Below are 16,953 nucleotides of genomic sequence, written 5' to 3' on the forward strand. Positions count from 1 at the left end.
ATCCTCGGTCCTGGTGCCAGACACGCTCTGCACTGGGCTGAACGCGCCTCTTAATTGGATGTTGCCAGGTGGCTGTCAGAAAGCTGGCTGCAAAGCCGTTACCTGCTCCCACTTTCCTGCGGTTATCTTTGACATTCTCATTATTTATGAACTGCCCTGTACCCAACAGGCTGCCACCGATGCGGAGATGTTCTTATTATGCAGGTTCAATATTCTGCCTGCCTTCCAAGGTCACATCCTCCAGGATGTCTTGCAAACCAGACTGAGGAGGTACCAGCAAAGATGCAACATGTTCTGTGTATGCTGATGCCAGGTTTCAAGCAGAGCCCTTTGACTAACGATAACATGGGAGATGGTGATATAAGACCCTGTTGCTTACTGTTTTTCTCTGCCCTGTGTGTAGCACAGAGCTTTGTGCAGCTACATCAGCAAATGCAGGAAACCAGAGAACCAGGCAGGTGCTTCAGCCATCAGCTTTCACACACTGGAACAAAGTTTTGCTCTGACACCCGAGCCTGGGAGGAGAGCGGCATGGCGATTATTCAGCTGGCCAGGCTGCAAACCCACAATGACCTGTTAAAGCTCTGTCAGCACAAACAAACTCTTTGTTCCAGCCCCCTGCCCCCATGCTGCTGCCTCTTTGGCACCACACTGGGTGCCTGTGACCCCTGTGCCATGCGGGGCGGTGGCTCTTGCACCCTTTGCCCAGGCTGTAATGTCTCAGGTCAGAAGCAGAGACACCAAAACAAACCAGAGCTCTCACCTCCTCAGCTCTCATGCTGCCTTTTGCTCATTTTTTTTTGGTTTTGCCAGCCTCAGAAGCTGCCCCTCTATTGGTCACCTGCTGGGAAAAAAAAAATCTGATTAGAAAATTCTTGATGACCTTTAAGCAGCTCTTTAATTTCAGGTAAAAGACTTGAAATCAGAAGAAATAATTTGAGAGTCACTTCACTTTTATTTTATACTACCAGCAGGCACATTTTGTAAATTCTAAAAATACAAGGTCCAAAAGCCCATTAGGTGTGAGCACTTGCCCATATGCAAGGACAGAGCCTGACAGCTCAGAAGGTTTCTCCACGGAAGGATTGACCTACAGATTAACAGAAATTTCTGCTCTAACCTAGTGGTGCTCTAGTATGGCAGAGGAGGAGGGTACCAGGACTTTGCAGAATAATGCAGAGAGCTCCTGGTGCTGCTCTGGGTTGGGTAGAACATGTCTCACCCCAGCCAAGCTGCTCTGTGGGATCTGGCAGCCGCAGAGGAGCACAGCCAGGGCTTTGCCTCATGCCAGGTTGAGGAGCCAGGGCAGGGGGGGCTGAGCACATCTGAGAGACCACAACCACCAGGAAGATGACACGCATTTGCTGCTCACTCACTGTGCTGCAGGACAAGTTGGGCAGCCTGCACCCAGCTTCCGTGCTGGCAGGGGGAAGGCTGAATTGGATGGGTGTCTTCTCAGTGCAGCTGAGGAGCCCCTCAGGTGGAGGTGGGCATCCCTCATTGCCCAGAAGCTCTGTGAGGAAGGAAATTTTCCACAGTCACTGGATCCTCTCTCCCCTCCTGGTCCTTAGAGGCAGAATGGGAAGGTTCCTCCTGCAAACCCTTTGCCCCAGGGTGAGATGCCTGGGAGATGAGCTGTCCCACTGCCCCACTGTCCCCTGCCTGGGCATGGGCCAGGAGGGACAACACACCACAGGCACAGTTTCTGAGGAAATCGGAATTGAGAGGAACCAGAATCATTTCAACAATACATTTTGTGACTAAAGTCATTATGTGGAGAGAGATGTACGGGTCGCTGAAGGACAGAATTAATATAGTAAGTAATCCTCTCCCTTTAGCAATATCTTTCTGCATGAAATAATGATTTAATGTCTAACTTTCTCTAGCATCCACATTTCCTCATAACAAACACTTAGATGATATGCAGCTATTTATGTTTGAAGGCAAAAAGCGTGGAGTGTAATGGACTCGACTCTGACTATCTGCCCGTGAAGAAATTTCACTGTATCATGGGGAAAAAGGAAAAACATTTTATTTGGAGACAATTTCTTTCTATTTAAGCCATTTTTATCTTTCTCCCTTGTTCTGTGTTGCAAGGGATATCTGTGACTCTGAGTTACTTCTGCCCATGGGGTGTCTGTGCTCTCAAGGACCCCTGCCCGGCTGGAAGCCCCTCGCCCACTCCTGGGCTGGTGAACGGCCCTGTCGTGTGGGATCCTGATGCCTCCAAAGCAGCAAGGGCTGGCCTCTGGTGTCAGCCCCGGGGAACAGTTACAGAAGCTTGTGTATTGAGGTAGTGCATCCATTTGGACCTTATAGCTCCCAAGAATAATTAATCGTGGAACCTTAAGCAGCAGCAGGCATTATAACCTGTTCTTGAGCACAAAACACAGCCCCAGGGTGGTCCCTGCCCGGAGGTCCTGGCAGTGGAGCATGTCAGAGCCCCACTCCGTGCCGGCTGCTCAACGATTCGTGCCCAGCTTGGGCCCCATGGCACAGACCCAGCCTGCAGCCATCCCGGTGGCAGGGCACTCTGGAGCTGTTCTGGAGCCCCAGTCAGAAGGCTCTCAGCTCTGCTTCTCCTCTCTCCTTCCACGAGACTGATATCCAGAGCAGCAGAGGACAGATCTGTCCCATACAGAGATTTCCTCCAGGGCTTTGCTCTCCACACTCAGTAAGGCAGATCCCAGAGACATCAGCACCAAGCAGAAGGAATGAGCTTATCCCTGGCAGTGACACGCTGCTTAAAAGCACTGATCCAGATAACGTGAGAGATGTCTGTGTAATACAGGCAAATGACACATCTGGCAATTTTCCACCCAACTGACAGAGATAAACAGTTATAAATACACCCCATTAATAGTGTAAGCATCCTTCAAAGCTCGTCTGGAGAGTCTGTGGGGTGTGCAGCGAGGGGCTGGTGCTCTGGCTGGGTGACTGAGTTGCAATAGCAGCCCCTCCTCAGCAGAGGCAAAACCAGGCACAGCAGTGGCAAAGCGAAACACTTCCCAGGAGGAGACAAGGTGTCCTGAAGCCATGAGCACACCAGGCATCACTTGCACCACCCCGTGCTCTGGTGTCCTTCTCCAGGATTGGAATCCTTCCCCCTCCCCAGGAACCCTGAGCAGCTCCCAGCCTTGCCAAGAGGATGTAATCAGCTGAGGCTCAGCTTTAGTTTAATGAGGGAAAACTAATGGATGATTTTTGTCTTCTTCTTCAAAAGCTACCTGCAAAATAGGTTGCAGTGAATAAAAGGAATGAGGAATATGCAGGTCACCAAGGGTTACCACACTCCCCTCTTGAAGGATCTTGTCTGAGCAGAATTAAGGACCTTAGTGCAAATCCTCTGACAAATTCAGCTTTTTCAGGGAAACTTCACATTCATGTGACAATTCCCTGGACACTAGGCAATATTGTTAAAGTTTTTCACTGTGTCTGTGACCTATGGCTTTTCGTTTCACTGGCCAGAGCCCAGCCACATTTCCTCCCTTATGGGAATCTTGTGCTCGTGGAAGCAGTGCTCGTGGCCTTGGCTGTGGTGGAGACAGGCAGTACATGGCAGGATCCACACCCGATAAGCAGGAGCTCTGCTGTGCGCTGGCACTCCTGCCCACTCCATTCCTGCTGCGCTCCAACCCCAGTGCACGTCCAGAATGCTGAGGGCTCAGTCACACGGGGCTCCTTGCAGCACCTTGCTCCTGCACGGCGCTGAAACCCTGCGTATGACCACGACACAACGCAGTCAGCGCCTTCTGGAGTGCCGGACGATGTGCCTGCATTGGAAAGCGCTGTGGTAGAGAATGGACAAGGGCTCCATTTCCTCAGTGTCCCCAATTTACCTGGGGATAAACGTCTTATCATCGATTCCTGACAATCTAATCTCATTTCTCAGCACTGTGACCACCTGCTCCACACTGTCCCATGGCTCTGAAAGCACACACAGGCAAAGGGTGCTGCTGGAGTAACACAACCACCAGGTCTGGCAGAGGAAGAGGATCCACCCTCAGCAGATGAGCTCCTTGAAGCAGGGCAAGCAACTTACAGTGTTTTGCCCGAGCACCAACAATTTTGGCTGCCCTTTGTGGACTGACCTGCTTGCCTAACAAAGGTTTACTGCCCAGCAGAGGGTTACTGTTCAGAAATTTGCTTCGTCTTAAGAGCCCACTTCACCTCCTGAGCCAACTGTGGCCATTTCTTAATCCTGAACCCAAGCACCACAACTGCCTCCACCTTGTGTGATACAGTCTGCAAAGAGAGTTCATTAGTGACTATGCAGAAAAGCTCTCTTTATCTGGGCTGCAATTTGGCCACTTTCCAGTCCACACAATCTGTCAGAGTTCACAGAAGAGGAGATCCTGCTGAGAGGGACTTTGCAGTTTCTGGAGAGCAGCAGCTTCTGAGCTGGAGTGCACACGCAACAGCTAAATACTCATCCATTCGGTCAGGGGCCATCTCCACAGTGTAAGGGAGAAAAATAGTTTAAGTAACATTTTCTTCTAGGAAGATTTAATAATAAAACTGTAAGTCTGGTGTTTCTCCTTCCAGGTACGACAACTTATGTAGCAAAGTAGATTTGTTAGATTTACAATATGAGAATTACTCTCAGAAAGGAAAAAAAACAACCCAAGCTCATGTTCCTGGAGACATACATTAGAAATAATCTAACGCCCCGAGAACTGTGAGTTTTATCCCCATTCTATTAGGGAAAATGTCTTTTCCTGCAACTCAGAGAGGGAATGGCATATGCCACTGGCTTGTCCATCTGTCTTGCTCTGTTTGCAGCAGCAAAGCTCTCAGCCAGAAAGCCAGCTACTGGTCCTGTCAAAAACTGCAGCATCTATTTTATTATATTAAGCACAGAAAACAAGAGCTACATGGCAATAAGAGCTGGAGTCAGGACCGTAACACATGCAGGATGGGTGTCCCCGAGGGCACTGGGTACAAAGCAGCGCACAGCACCACAGCAGGAGAGGCAAACTCGGTGTCCACTGAAAGCCTGCAGCAGAGAAGACTCTTCCTCCTGCGCTGTGGAGTGAACAAGCCAAACTGTCCTTTCTTGGAGGATGTTATGCATGAAGATCCAGCTATGCCCTTAAAGCCTGTGCCTTGCTAGGACACAGGCTGTTTAGAACACTCCTGTGTGCCCCTGCACCACGTGTCTGGGACATCACTGCTTTCCATCACCAGTCTGTGCAGAGTTGCACCATTGACCTCCATCAGGTGAATTCCCATTTTAAGGTGGGGAAGGTTTTTTGCATTTTGCATATTTAAGCAAAGAGCCAGGCCAGACTAGAGACTTGCAGCCCCGTGCTCAGCTTCTGGGCATTTAAATGTGCATGCTCATGCAGAAGCTACTCAGGAGCTGCCATTCCTCTTTTACCCAACTGCAGCTCTCTTTCCTCAGCTCCTTCAGTTCCTGGCCTGATTGCAGTTGTCAAATCCTTTCTGCTAAAGCCTTTTTCTCTTTGCGTTTGAATCAATCTCTTCTATCCAGTCTCCCCAGCTGCGCCCAGGTGACAGCAAGTACTCCTGCTGCAGGGTTTTGCTGGTTTGTGTTCTGGACAACACCCTCAGCCCTGCCAGTCATCTTGGTGATGTTCTCGGGTGATATTTGCAGTTCCCTTTGGATTCCCTCAGCAAGCACTGGATGGTCTGGGTCAGCCCATATCCCAGCGGAGAAGGAGCCATGCAGCTGGAAAGCGATAGAGAAGCGATGCTCCAGGATGGAGCTTGCACACCGCTGCATTTGAGTGTGTTCCCAGTATTAAACAAGACACGCGACGTTATCTCTTCTCACATTAAGGGCTGTTTTACTCCCACTACACCACAGATCAGCCCAGACAGAGAGGATTCAGGCCTGGGCTGCATTTCATATGAGTGTACTTTACCCCTGATCCATACTTTAAGAGAAGCAGGTTGCGGACTCGCTTTTAAAGCCTCCTGGAGAAGGGCAGCTCTGTCACTCCCCCGAGCGTTCTGATGGCACCGTGCATGCAGCTGCCACCTCAATGAGGTAAGGAACAGATGGAGGTGATGCCACCAGCCCCTGGTGCCTAGATACTCTGGTTTCTGGGTCATTTACACAACAGGTTTCTTACAGGTTACAAAGAAAGTGCTGTTGGCACTTTTCAGCATCACCAGGTATGCATCTGCTGCTGTAGCCTTCCCCATGCCACCGAGGAATCCCGCACTCTCTCTGGGCACAGCTGCTCAGATTTAGCCCCACAGCACCTACAGCTTCCCCAGTATTCACCACCTTTTTAAGCATTTAATAAGTTTGTGTAATTTTTTGTTTAGCAGTGAGAAAAATGTTTTCCAGGGGAAGCTAATTCCAGCACATCCTCCTTGTGTAGGTTTGATGTTTTGGAACAGCGAGTCTGTTAAATTAATTAGCATACAGCACTTCACTTACTCAGCTAATCTGCATATTTTGCTGAGGATGAGGGAAACATGCAGGTGCTGGTAGGATGCTCAACCAGTCGGGTCCCCAGCCCTGAGACAGGTGGGCACACGCAGCCGTGGGAGAGCTGCTGGCTGCCCCACGCTGTGGGCTCATCAGTGCCCTGGGGCTGCCTATCTGACCCTGCTCTCCAGCCAAATCACAGTAAAGGGGACCTGCACAAGGCAGCAGCACTTCCTGCCAGAATTTATGTGTGATCCCCCCCCACCCTGTGCCCCCACAAGTGGTCCCTGCCTGCCTGTGCCCCTATCACCCTGGATTCCACAGGCGAGGATGAGCAGAGCTGCCCGCAGCTCCCTCCTAGGCTGTGCTCGTGGACAGACACACATACACACACTTCTGGGATCCGGGCATTTTTTCATCTTGGCACAAAATTCCTCCAGAGCTGATTATTTGAAAGATGAGTCACCAAACACAATAGCAACGACACATCCTTGACTTACTGGCAGAGAGGAGAGATGTGACCAGCATTAAGTCTCCATACAATGTCTCCATCACACACTGTCTGGTGTTTATTCTAAACAGCTCTCAGTCTTGAGCAGAATTGTTTTTCCACATCAAAAATCCAGCTACTTTTCCATAAGAAATGTTCCTTAATGAAAGGAAAGATAGCCTGTGTGCACAGATGTAAAAATCATTACCGTGTAGCTCTGTGCTCTCTACAGCTGCTGCCTTTTCAAGCCGGTTGTACGAACACACTTGCACACATGGAGATGCACATCAGCATCTCTGCATTGAGGCTACACTCTGAAATGGGGCATAAATTCCAGCTGCTTTCAGGAGCAGAAGGGTTACTTCTTATGCTTCCTGAATTTTCTCTCTCATTCTGCCTATTTCTCTGCATTTAAAGGTGGTCACATCACCTGTGGCCAGGGTCCTGCTCCACTGAGGGTTTGCAGGACAGATTGGTCACAGCAAGGGCAGTCAGAGAGGAGAAACCTCCTGGGCTCAACCAGCTGACAGAGAAGGGGACAGCAGAGCAGCAGGGAGGTGATGGGGGGAGCACAGCACACGTGCTGCCCTGAGCGGAGCTTGGAGCTGGCCCAAAGCAGACACCCAACCATGCCCCCAGAGAGAGGGGACAGGGCTAGAGCAGCCAGCCCTGCCCAGGGGAGAGCCAGAGGGTCTGTCGCTTCCTTCAACCTCCCTGCATCCCTCTGACACCTTGTCCAGAGCAGGAGGCTGACGCAAGGGCCCTGTGCTCCAACCTGTGAGTCAGGGCAGCAAACCCAGCACTGAGCCCCCAGCTCTGCCTGGGAGCAGCCCCTGCCTGGACCCCTCCAGCCTCAGGGCCCGGGCAGGCAGCACCCAGGGCATAAGAGCTTTGCTGGGGCAAGGATGGGGCTCCCTGGGGGCAGAGGTCTGGTTCCCACACCGCCTCCGTGCCATGAAGGGGGATGCTGTCTTGTAGCCTATTCCAATTCAAGTGTATTCTGACCTTGATGATGTTGGTTTAACTAGGATACGAAATGCAAATATAGGCTAAGCTCAACAATTCTGGCACTCAGCAGAGAGACTGAAGTGTGGAACGCTTCCCAGAAGGGTCAGCAAGAGCAGGAAAAATTATATAGAGCAAATAAACAGAATAAAAGGCTTCTCTACTATCCCTGTGCACAGGGCTGCGGCTCCAGGGGACTGCAGGAGATTGTGCTGCTCTGAGGCTTATCCTCAGGGACAAGCTGCGGATCAGGAAACAGAGAAAGGGCTAAGGGCAAGGAGACAAGTTGTTTTTAAATAACTACAAGCCAGGAGGGAGTCACCCTCGCTCTGCTCCTTGGCTGATACCACATTATCCATCACCCCACCCCACAGCCAGGGCTGTCGCTCTAGTGATTTCCTTGCGATTTGAGGCCAGATCTTAGGAGAGGATTTGCTGAAGGCTGGGGAAGGGGAATAGTTTCCTGACCCGTAGCCGAGCAGATCCCCCACTGGGGAGGGCAGCCTCCACCAAACCAGCCTCCCTGCGCTTCAGAGGAGCTGCTGTCACCAGTCTTGTTGGTAGCTGAATACGCACAAGCCACTGCCGCAAGCTTTGGATGCCACGAGGCACTCAGACCCTTTGCATTTAGCAGGCATGAATGCCTATTTCCAAACCAAAGTGGGACTTGCACACTGTCAATAATTTTTAGCAAACCATCCAGACCACTAATCCTTGCTCTGATGGCCCAACAGGGCACTCCAGCTGGGAGGGTCAGAGCCCTGCTTGCTTCAGCTCCACAGGGACGGAGGGATCTCCTGCTGCCTGCTCCAAGATGGATCAGAGACACCAGCTTCACCCATGGGCTGACACGGAGCTCCGGGACGGCGCTTGTGAAGGGCGATGTTGGCCCGGGCCAGGTTTTTGCCCTTCTTAAGCCGTTAAGGAGCTGACATCCTTCTCTGCACGGGAAGCAATCTGAAAGTGGATTCAACTTAGACAAGCTTCCCACTCTGGTGGAATGGCAGGACTTCTCCAAGAGCTGCTGTGTCCTCAGCGCTATCCGAATACCTCATTGCCCGCATGGCATGCCCGTGCGCACAAACCTGGAAGGTGCTGCAAGCAGCCCTTGGGGGAGCCCAGAGTTTGCACGGTTATGATGCTGGGACAGCACCCGCCTTGGAAAGACCCATGAGCTGCAGGTCAAGGGCCACAGACCTGCAGCTTCCCTAAGGCCAGGGAGGATGTGGGGGAGGCAGAGCCAGGGTCCAATGCTCCCCACACTGTGGGGCAGCCCCAGTGGCTGCAGAGCCCTGCGGTGGCTGGGGTTCAAGCCCTCACTTTGGCATCTGCAGCGCCACCAGGACTTTATTAAAAATTTAAACCACAAATTACATCATTCACCAGGGAAGAATCGCCTTCCTACCAATTACAGCTAATAGGGTAAAATTAATGTACCAATTAATATGGCTGCTTCCAAAATTTAGTCTAATATGTTAAATACTGCTCCTGCTTCTGTAAATGCAGCAAAATAAAGTGATGATCAGGATGGGAACTAATAAAGTTTTGCTTCTCTGTACTTAAACTATTTGGCATCACTGACTTAAGGCACAGGAAAAAGGAGATTATTTAACATTTTAAGGTTTGTAAGACCCATAAATCATTTCATACATGCCATATTTGTTGAAAAGGATAGAATACATTCAATTTTACAGTATATTAAACTTCATCTAATTTGAACGTAAGAACAGACCAGCAAAATAAATGACCAATTTCTGAAGCAGAAATTACCATTTGGCTGCTGCCATTATGAAGCTGCTGGTATTTTATCATGTTCTTAACATAATATTGCTTGTCTATTGATGCATAGTTATAGCGCTAGTCCAAATTGGAAGGCGGTGAAAGAGGACAGTGCAGAGTTTTTTTTTAATAGGCATCATTTGTCAGATGTTATTTCAGAGGTCTTTGCACTGATGATAATATGCAGATTAAAGCAGAAGTAAATAGGAAAAGGAAGAAAAAAAGAAAAGGAGAGAAAGAAAGGAAGAAAGGGAATGAGACTTTCGGCACATTCTGGCTGCAGCAGACAGGCAGGTGGACCAAGCCCCAGTGGGTGCAGATAACAGTAATTAATCTGGGTTGAAGGGTTTCTTCTGAAACCCCGCGGTGTCTGACAAAAGGAGGAGGCTTCCTCTGAATCTCAATGCTGCTGAGGACCCTGAGGACAAGGAGCGGGAGAGCTGGCCCCAGAGCAGGACCCAGGAATGGACAGCGGACCCTAGCCAGTGCCCGTCCCGCTCCCTGCCCCACCTTCCCCACAGCAGCCACAAATCTGAGCACAAATAAAAATTATGTTTAGTTTGCAAAACAGGAGGAAGGTATCTCCATCCTCCAGAGTTCATTGTTCTGCTAGACTTGGTATTATAGTGGCAATATATTACAGAAAAGAAAAATCAGCTGGCTGCATTGCCTCTGGAATGACAATGGAGAGCCACAAAACATGATGGAGGTGCAGCTGGAGGAGATCTCTGCTGGGGCACGGCTGGGGTAGCCAGGCCAGGGGCTCATGGGGAAGGAGTCTCATGGGGCAAGAGCATCCCATGGGGAACAGCATCCCACAGGCACAGTATCCCAGGGCACAGCATCTCACCGGGCACAGCCCGCTGCCCCGTGAAAGACATCCTCTGTGCAAAGGGGACAGCCACGTGCCACGGGAGCAGCTGAGGTTCAGCATTCTTGGTCCCTTCTCGAGGTGGCTTGCTCCACAGCCACCTCGAGCAATTCAGGCAGCAGCTTCTCTGCAAGGACAGGACACTGCTCCAGGGCAGCGTATTTCCCCAGGACAGGCACTGCCCTAGAGAAAGGCATCGCTGCCAGTGCAGGGATCAGCTGTGCCCATGTGCTGTGGCTGCCGGCACCCCCCTGACACCAGCACCTGCCCCAGCAATGCTCCACGGGCACGGCTGCAGAGTTAGAAATACCTCCCTACCACAGAACCAGCAAGGTGCTTCAATTGCATTAAGGATAATCATTCCATCCCCCAGGCTCCTGGGTTTCTCTGGTGAAGGGGTGTGGAGGGTGCCTGGTGAGGGACACGCATGGGCTCAGCCCCACTGCCACAGGGCAACTTGCACAGGTGCCCCGCACCGATGCTTACTAAGAACAACTCAGAGCCTGGGTCTGCTTTAAGCCAAATGAATTGCTTGGATATTAGAGCTGAAATTGTGTTCCAAGACTGCAAATCTGTGCAGGAATACATGGTGCTATAACATAGATTTCAATTACTTTCCAACCTTCAGCACGATGATGCGACATTACGCGCCACTGTCAGAGTTTGCCAGCATGCTCTTACTTTTATTTCTCCTGTTAAATGTGGTCTTTGTTGCGCTTCATTGATCTCTGAGCATATTCTGCTGTTTACAACTTTGATAATCTTTGTGTAATCTTCAAGGGTAATTGAATTCCTACAAACACAGCTGAATTTTAAACACCACACAGATTTAAGTACATTGGAAAGCCATGATATGAAAGTCAAAGCTGGAGACAGGGAGAAGCACTTGCTCTCAGTCTGTTCCCAAAAGCTGGGAGCTGAGCCAGACCCAAAGCCTGGGGATGCCACCAGCAATTTAGGAAACATAGCTCAGGTTGGGTCCAGACCTGTTCCAGAATTTAATCTCAAGTAGGAAATAATGTGTCATTTAATGATTTTTGAGTATGCAAACCCCAAATGCATCTGCATTTGCGCAAAGTCCTGGGGAATTCCATGGGGTCTCACTCTCTGCTAGGATGGGATACAGTCAGCAGCTATCAATCTTTGTCTAAATACCCTGGGAATTGCCCTTGTACAGATAAATTACTGGTTTTATGGGCATATTTTGTGAATTAGACAAGGGGAAAAACGTTCCGGTTGGATTTTGATGTAAAAGTTTCTTTGCAGAGCCTGAGGGGCACATGCACAGCGCTTTCATAATCATTATCATTATTTATTATTTGCCAGCACCAGGAATGTGCCCAGCAGAGAGCAGGCACAGCATAACACAGCTCCCGGTTGGCTCCCAGTGCCAACAGACCACGGGCACTGACCAAATCTCCCCTCGCAGAGAAGCAAGCACTGCATCCCCTTCACTCCGAGCCCAGGCAGCGCGCTTGTCCCCTCCTCCTCTCTCTGCTGACCCCTGAGTTGCTGCCGTTATTTACAGCCTCCCTTTTGGTGGCTGGAAAAACAGATGTCTTGCTTGAGGACATCAGATTTTTGATGAATTTCCTACAAACTTTAATTTCCCAAGCCATCTTCACTCAGGATGCAGGGGACTGCTCAAGCATGCTCTGCATTAGTATGCTAGCAGATCTGCTCCTGGAAGGGGGATGAGCTCAGCCAGACAAGAAGGAGCCTCCAGAAATCTCAGTGCTGGAAGGGAAAACTTGCCAGTCTCCCACTATCTGTGCTGGAGCTCCGTGTCTCCAGTTTATTGCAGCAGCAGCACACGGCAGCCCCTGTGCACCAAAGATTTCCTGCCGAAGGGTCTGAGATGCACAGAAGGGTCCCCACGTAATCGAAAGAAAGGAATTAAAGGGTTGTCTGGCTAGAGAAAAGGAATATTGAATCTAATCCAAGCTGCTGTAATTTGGAAATCCAATTGCACTTGTCCATCGGCAAAGACAGCCAGGAGGCTGTGGGCGATCCGAGCCCACAGTCCCAGGGCAGGGGGGGCAGGGGGCTCAGTCCCATGGGACTCCTGCCCACGTAGGGCAGGAGGGGCCCCAGGATGGCACGAAGTCCTATTTGCCCTGTTATGGTCCATAGCCCTTTTCCAGAGGGGTTTTACAGAGTGGCAAGAGCCACAGGCAGGACAAGGGCTGCCACAAGTCAGAGAGGAGATGCAAGAGCAGGGGAGGGAAAGCAGCCCAGGGCAAGTCATCCCTCCTCGCCTTCGCAGGCAGCACTGGGAGATACGGGGAGGGAAACACAGGCTGCCCCCACAGCAAATCCCCATCGGGTATGCTGAGGCACTGCACCAGTACCCCATTCCCCAGAGAAAAGCACAGCTTTCCCTGCGCCTCTTTCCTTGGAGGTTTTCCAGGAGAGACCAGACACTGATTACAATTGATTTAAATGCTTCTGCCAGGATTTTTAACTTGGGCTAAGATACCTCCTCATATTTCACTTGCCCTGAGTCGTTACATTGATATTTCACAAGAAGCCAGAGTTTTTTGACTCCAGTGGTCTGACCAAGGCCCGAATCTTCTGCTGCATGGCTCTGGCTCAGTCCTTCACTGCAAGGCTCTGCAAATCACTTGCAGGCACTTCCTACCCCGTTCCCCCCAAGGCAGGAGGCTTAGATGCCAAATGTAAGATGCTTTGCACTCAGGCTACAGCAGTAGCAAAATAAATTCTGATTGCAAAACCCACAGTGCAGACTTTTCCCCAGGTTGCACAGTGGGATGAGCCCTGCACTGGGAAGCCGGACACAAGGACTCACCGAGGAAAGCACCAGCTTGGCAGCTCTGCCTCACTCTAGCCTGCAGGGAAGCACCAGGTAAGCCAGCAGGAGGGACACGAACGAAGGTGCATCAGGCTGAGAGCAGCCCCTGGTCCCTTCACAGGCAAGGAAATGAGGGCATAGAAACCAAAGACAGACCCTCAGGCTTGGACATGTCTCCTGCAGGAACCCCAAAAGAGCCCCAGGGCTGGCTGTGTCCTGATGGGGAGGTGAGGAGTGGGCTCCAGAGGCAGCACAGTTAGGATGTTGCCTCCCCACTGCTGGATCTGTGTGTCCTCCCGGCACCACGGTGCTGAGCATCACACCAGCAGGAGAGCTGGAACAGAGCCACTCACAGTCATTATACCCCCACACGTTCTTTATTTCCTGAATTAAAGAGTAGAATTATAATGAGACTTGATGCTAAATTCCATAAAAAGTCAAGCTAATCAGTGACCAAACCTGTAATTGATTCTTTTGCTGGTTCAATACTTAATGCTACATGTTAAGCAACAGGATTTTACAATTTGCTAGCACTTCACTTACAGAGAATTAAGCAATAAAAATCCATTCTGAGCACAAACAGCAAGAAGGGAGCCACATCTGCTAATAAGCAAACGAGACAATAGAGTGGCTCAACGCTGCATCGATATCCTGTGTTCCTGAATACCTATTCCTGAACGACATGTGAAGTCTCTTCAACACACAAGCATGGTTTGAAACCCCCAGGATGCAATGCTGAGGCGGGGAAAGCCACAGACCAGGTCTAGGACCACCAGGCATGGGCTGGAGAGCCTGCAGACCACATCCCAATGAGGAGAGCACCCCAGAGGGGTCATCCCAGCCGATGCGGAGCCCACAGAGCTCATCTGGGCAAGGAGCTTCAGACCCAGACGTTCCCCAGGCGCAGGTGTATGATAGTGGAGGGAGCAGGACCCACATCCAGCCACCGCTTCCGTGTGCAGGAGCTGAGCTCCCACTGGCCACAGCGGCTGTGCACCCCAGCCCTCCCTCCTCCAGCAGCAGCACTGGAGGGGATACTGTGGTTTAAAACACTCTGCTTTTTAGAAGACGTTGTTTGTTTTTAACCTCCCTGCTATATTAGCTTGATTTTATTCAAGGCAAAATTCAGAACAAGGAAATGCAACTTCCACAGCCATTTTCCACAAACCGGTATGAGAACTCGGATAAAAACTGTTTGTTTTCTTAAACACAAAATTGCTAGCATTTTTCCTTGCCTACTGTTCTCAAAGATGTTCTCCTCCCTTGGTCTTTTATTGGTTTTCAGCACAAGTCAGACCTGTGTCTCAGAGCAGCAAGGTGCTTCTGCTGAATGATTAACCCGCAGCAGTGACTGGGAAGCCATCGGCTGCAGGGCTCGCGCATCCCCAGGAAAGGAGCACAGCCTGTTCATCATTGCCCAACCCACAGGCTGACCCCCAGCAAAAAATAAAAAGCCCTTTCATGCCATGACTTGCTGCTGCCAGGGCATTGGCACCACTGCAGGGAGAGACAGCATGGAGAAGATCCACCATCCACTCCTTAAAATATGACAGCTTTTTACAGATCTCTTACAAAGGCTTATTTCTCCTCCAGGAGGAACGGTTATCAGGGCTTTTCTCTGCTTGATGGGATGCAGCAGCCAGAGCAGGGGAGCCTGCCGCAGAGGTGCAGTCCTTTCCCACACGCCGGGGGCACCAACCTGTCCACCTCAAGCAGGGGAGGGGGTGTTGGGCAGGGTCACCCTGTTTGCAGGAACCGTGAACTCCTCAGCTCCTGCCCTCCTCCCGTCATGCTGCTGCCATGCAGCCCTGCTCTGGGCCAGGTGTCCCCTCCTGCAGCGCTGGTCCCCAGCCCTGCTCCCCTGGCCTAAGCATCCTCTTGGACAGATCTTCCTTTCCAGCTGGTCTCTGCCCGGCCCCATGCAGCATGGCAGGAGAGATGCTTCAGAAATACAGTAGTTATTGTGGGGAGTACCCATGCTCCCGGCCTCTGTGGGGGTTATGCACCCTGCTGCGATAATTCAGGAAATCTGTTGAGGCATATTTTATGAATTCCACTGATGCTGTGGAATTGCTGCATTACAGAAAGGGTCATTGGGCACTGGAACAGGCTGCCCAGGGAGGTGGTTGAGTCACCTTCCCTGGAGGTGTTTAAGGGACGGGTGGACGAGGTGCTAAGGGGCATGGTTTAGTGTTTGATAGGAATGGTTGGACTCGATGATCCGGTGGGTCTCTTCCAACCTGGTTATTCTATGATTCTATGATTAGGTGAACACCTCCACAGCTCTCAAGTCAGCCACGTGCTGTCAGAGCTGCTTTACACCACTCAGACCAGAGCCAGCAGGTGCTCATAAATAGCAGTCATTTTCTCCTGCTTTCAGCACTAACCCTGCACTGCCTGCACACCTCACCCAAAGTCTCCAGCAGCACACACTGTAGACCTAGATCTGTTTTCCTGGGCTCTCTCAGGGGCACATGTCAAACAGCTGCAGAGATGCTGCAAAGCCACCCCCTGAGACACGTTAGAAACACCGAGTGTCTGGACACCGCTTGGCCAGCAGACTCTTCCCAACACGGAGCGAAGCCAGCCTGCTCGTCACACACAAAGCTGCTCTTGAGGAAGAGTGAGCAAGGAGAGCCTGATTAGGACCAAACCCACCCCAGGTCCCAGGGATGGGAGCACAGCACTGCAGAGTCACCCCACAGCAGCCCTAAGTCAGGCACCCTGTGCTGTGGGGACTGAAGTGCTGAAACACAGCAAGGAAACAGCACTCTAGCCCTAGAAAATGCTTCTGAATTAAAACTTTAAGTAGCAGTAGATCTCAGTTTTAATAATGCAGATTAACACCGCAGAGACACATGGCTGAGCAAATCAAATTTCATCGAGATGGAGGAGAAGGCAGAAAACCCTGTCATGAGGCAGCGGCACCGAGGTGAGGGGTGACAACTGCAGGCGAGCGGGTATGGGCGATGGCATCGCAGCCAGCAGAGCCCCAAGGAGCCGCTGCTGCTGCTGTCAGAGACTGCCGGCAGCACTGCTGGGTCCAGGAGATTATATCTTCAAAATGTACCTGGCTAATGAATTTGTGTCTGACAGCTTCGAGCATTGGACAATTTGTACAGTACAAGAATGTCTGAACACTTGTCACTACAGACTTGTAACGGAGTGCTGTGACCGTGCACCAGGCATGCCCCACATCTATTAGAGGCACATCCATCACCGTCACAGGCACATGATGCAAATGGCTGAAGGACCCAAGTGCTGCGCGGCTGCCAGCACCAGGAGGACACCTGCTCCCAGCACCCCACGTGTCCCTTCACCCTCCACAGAGCGGGTCTGGCTGCACTTGAGCAGCTGGGAGGTGACTGGAGAGGCAGAAAATGACAACTCTGGTTAAAGGGCTCCTGCCACCTCCCAGGGGAGCAGAGGGAGTGACTGGCAGCACCAGTGCCCACACAGATGGGAGGGAGGCAACAGCCACCTGTGCAGTCAGGAGCTCCTGGAAGCAGACAGAGGTTACAGGAGTGTAGAGCATGATCCAACAGGGATAAGAAAGAGGAGATTACAGACTTTTGGTGACAAAATAAATTTCA

The 16,953-nt window shown here is 51.0% G+C and overlaps 1 long non-coding RNA gene across 1 annotated transcript in view; it reads right to left on the reverse strand.

Moving 5' to 3' along the window:
* Window positions 1–3,878: 3,878 nt before the first annotated feature.
* Window positions 3,879–16,953, reverse strand: part of LOC138727826 (uncharacterized) — a 152,205-nt gene continuing 139,130 nt past the window's right edge. Inside the window, exon 5 of the long non-coding RNA XR_011338621.1 lies at window positions 3,879–4,452. This is a non-coding gene — a long non-coding RNA (uncharacterized lncRNA). The remainder of the gene's footprint in view (window positions 4,453–16,953) is intronic.

The sequence above is a fragment of the Phaenicophaeus curvirostris genome, chromosome 16 (assembly GCF_032191515.1).
Source record: "Phaenicophaeus curvirostris isolate KB17595 chromosome 16, BPBGC_Pcur_1.0, whole genome shotgun sequence".
NCBI lineage: Eukaryota > Metazoa > Chordata > Aves > Cuculiformes > Cuculidae > Phaenicophaeus > Phaenicophaeus curvirostris.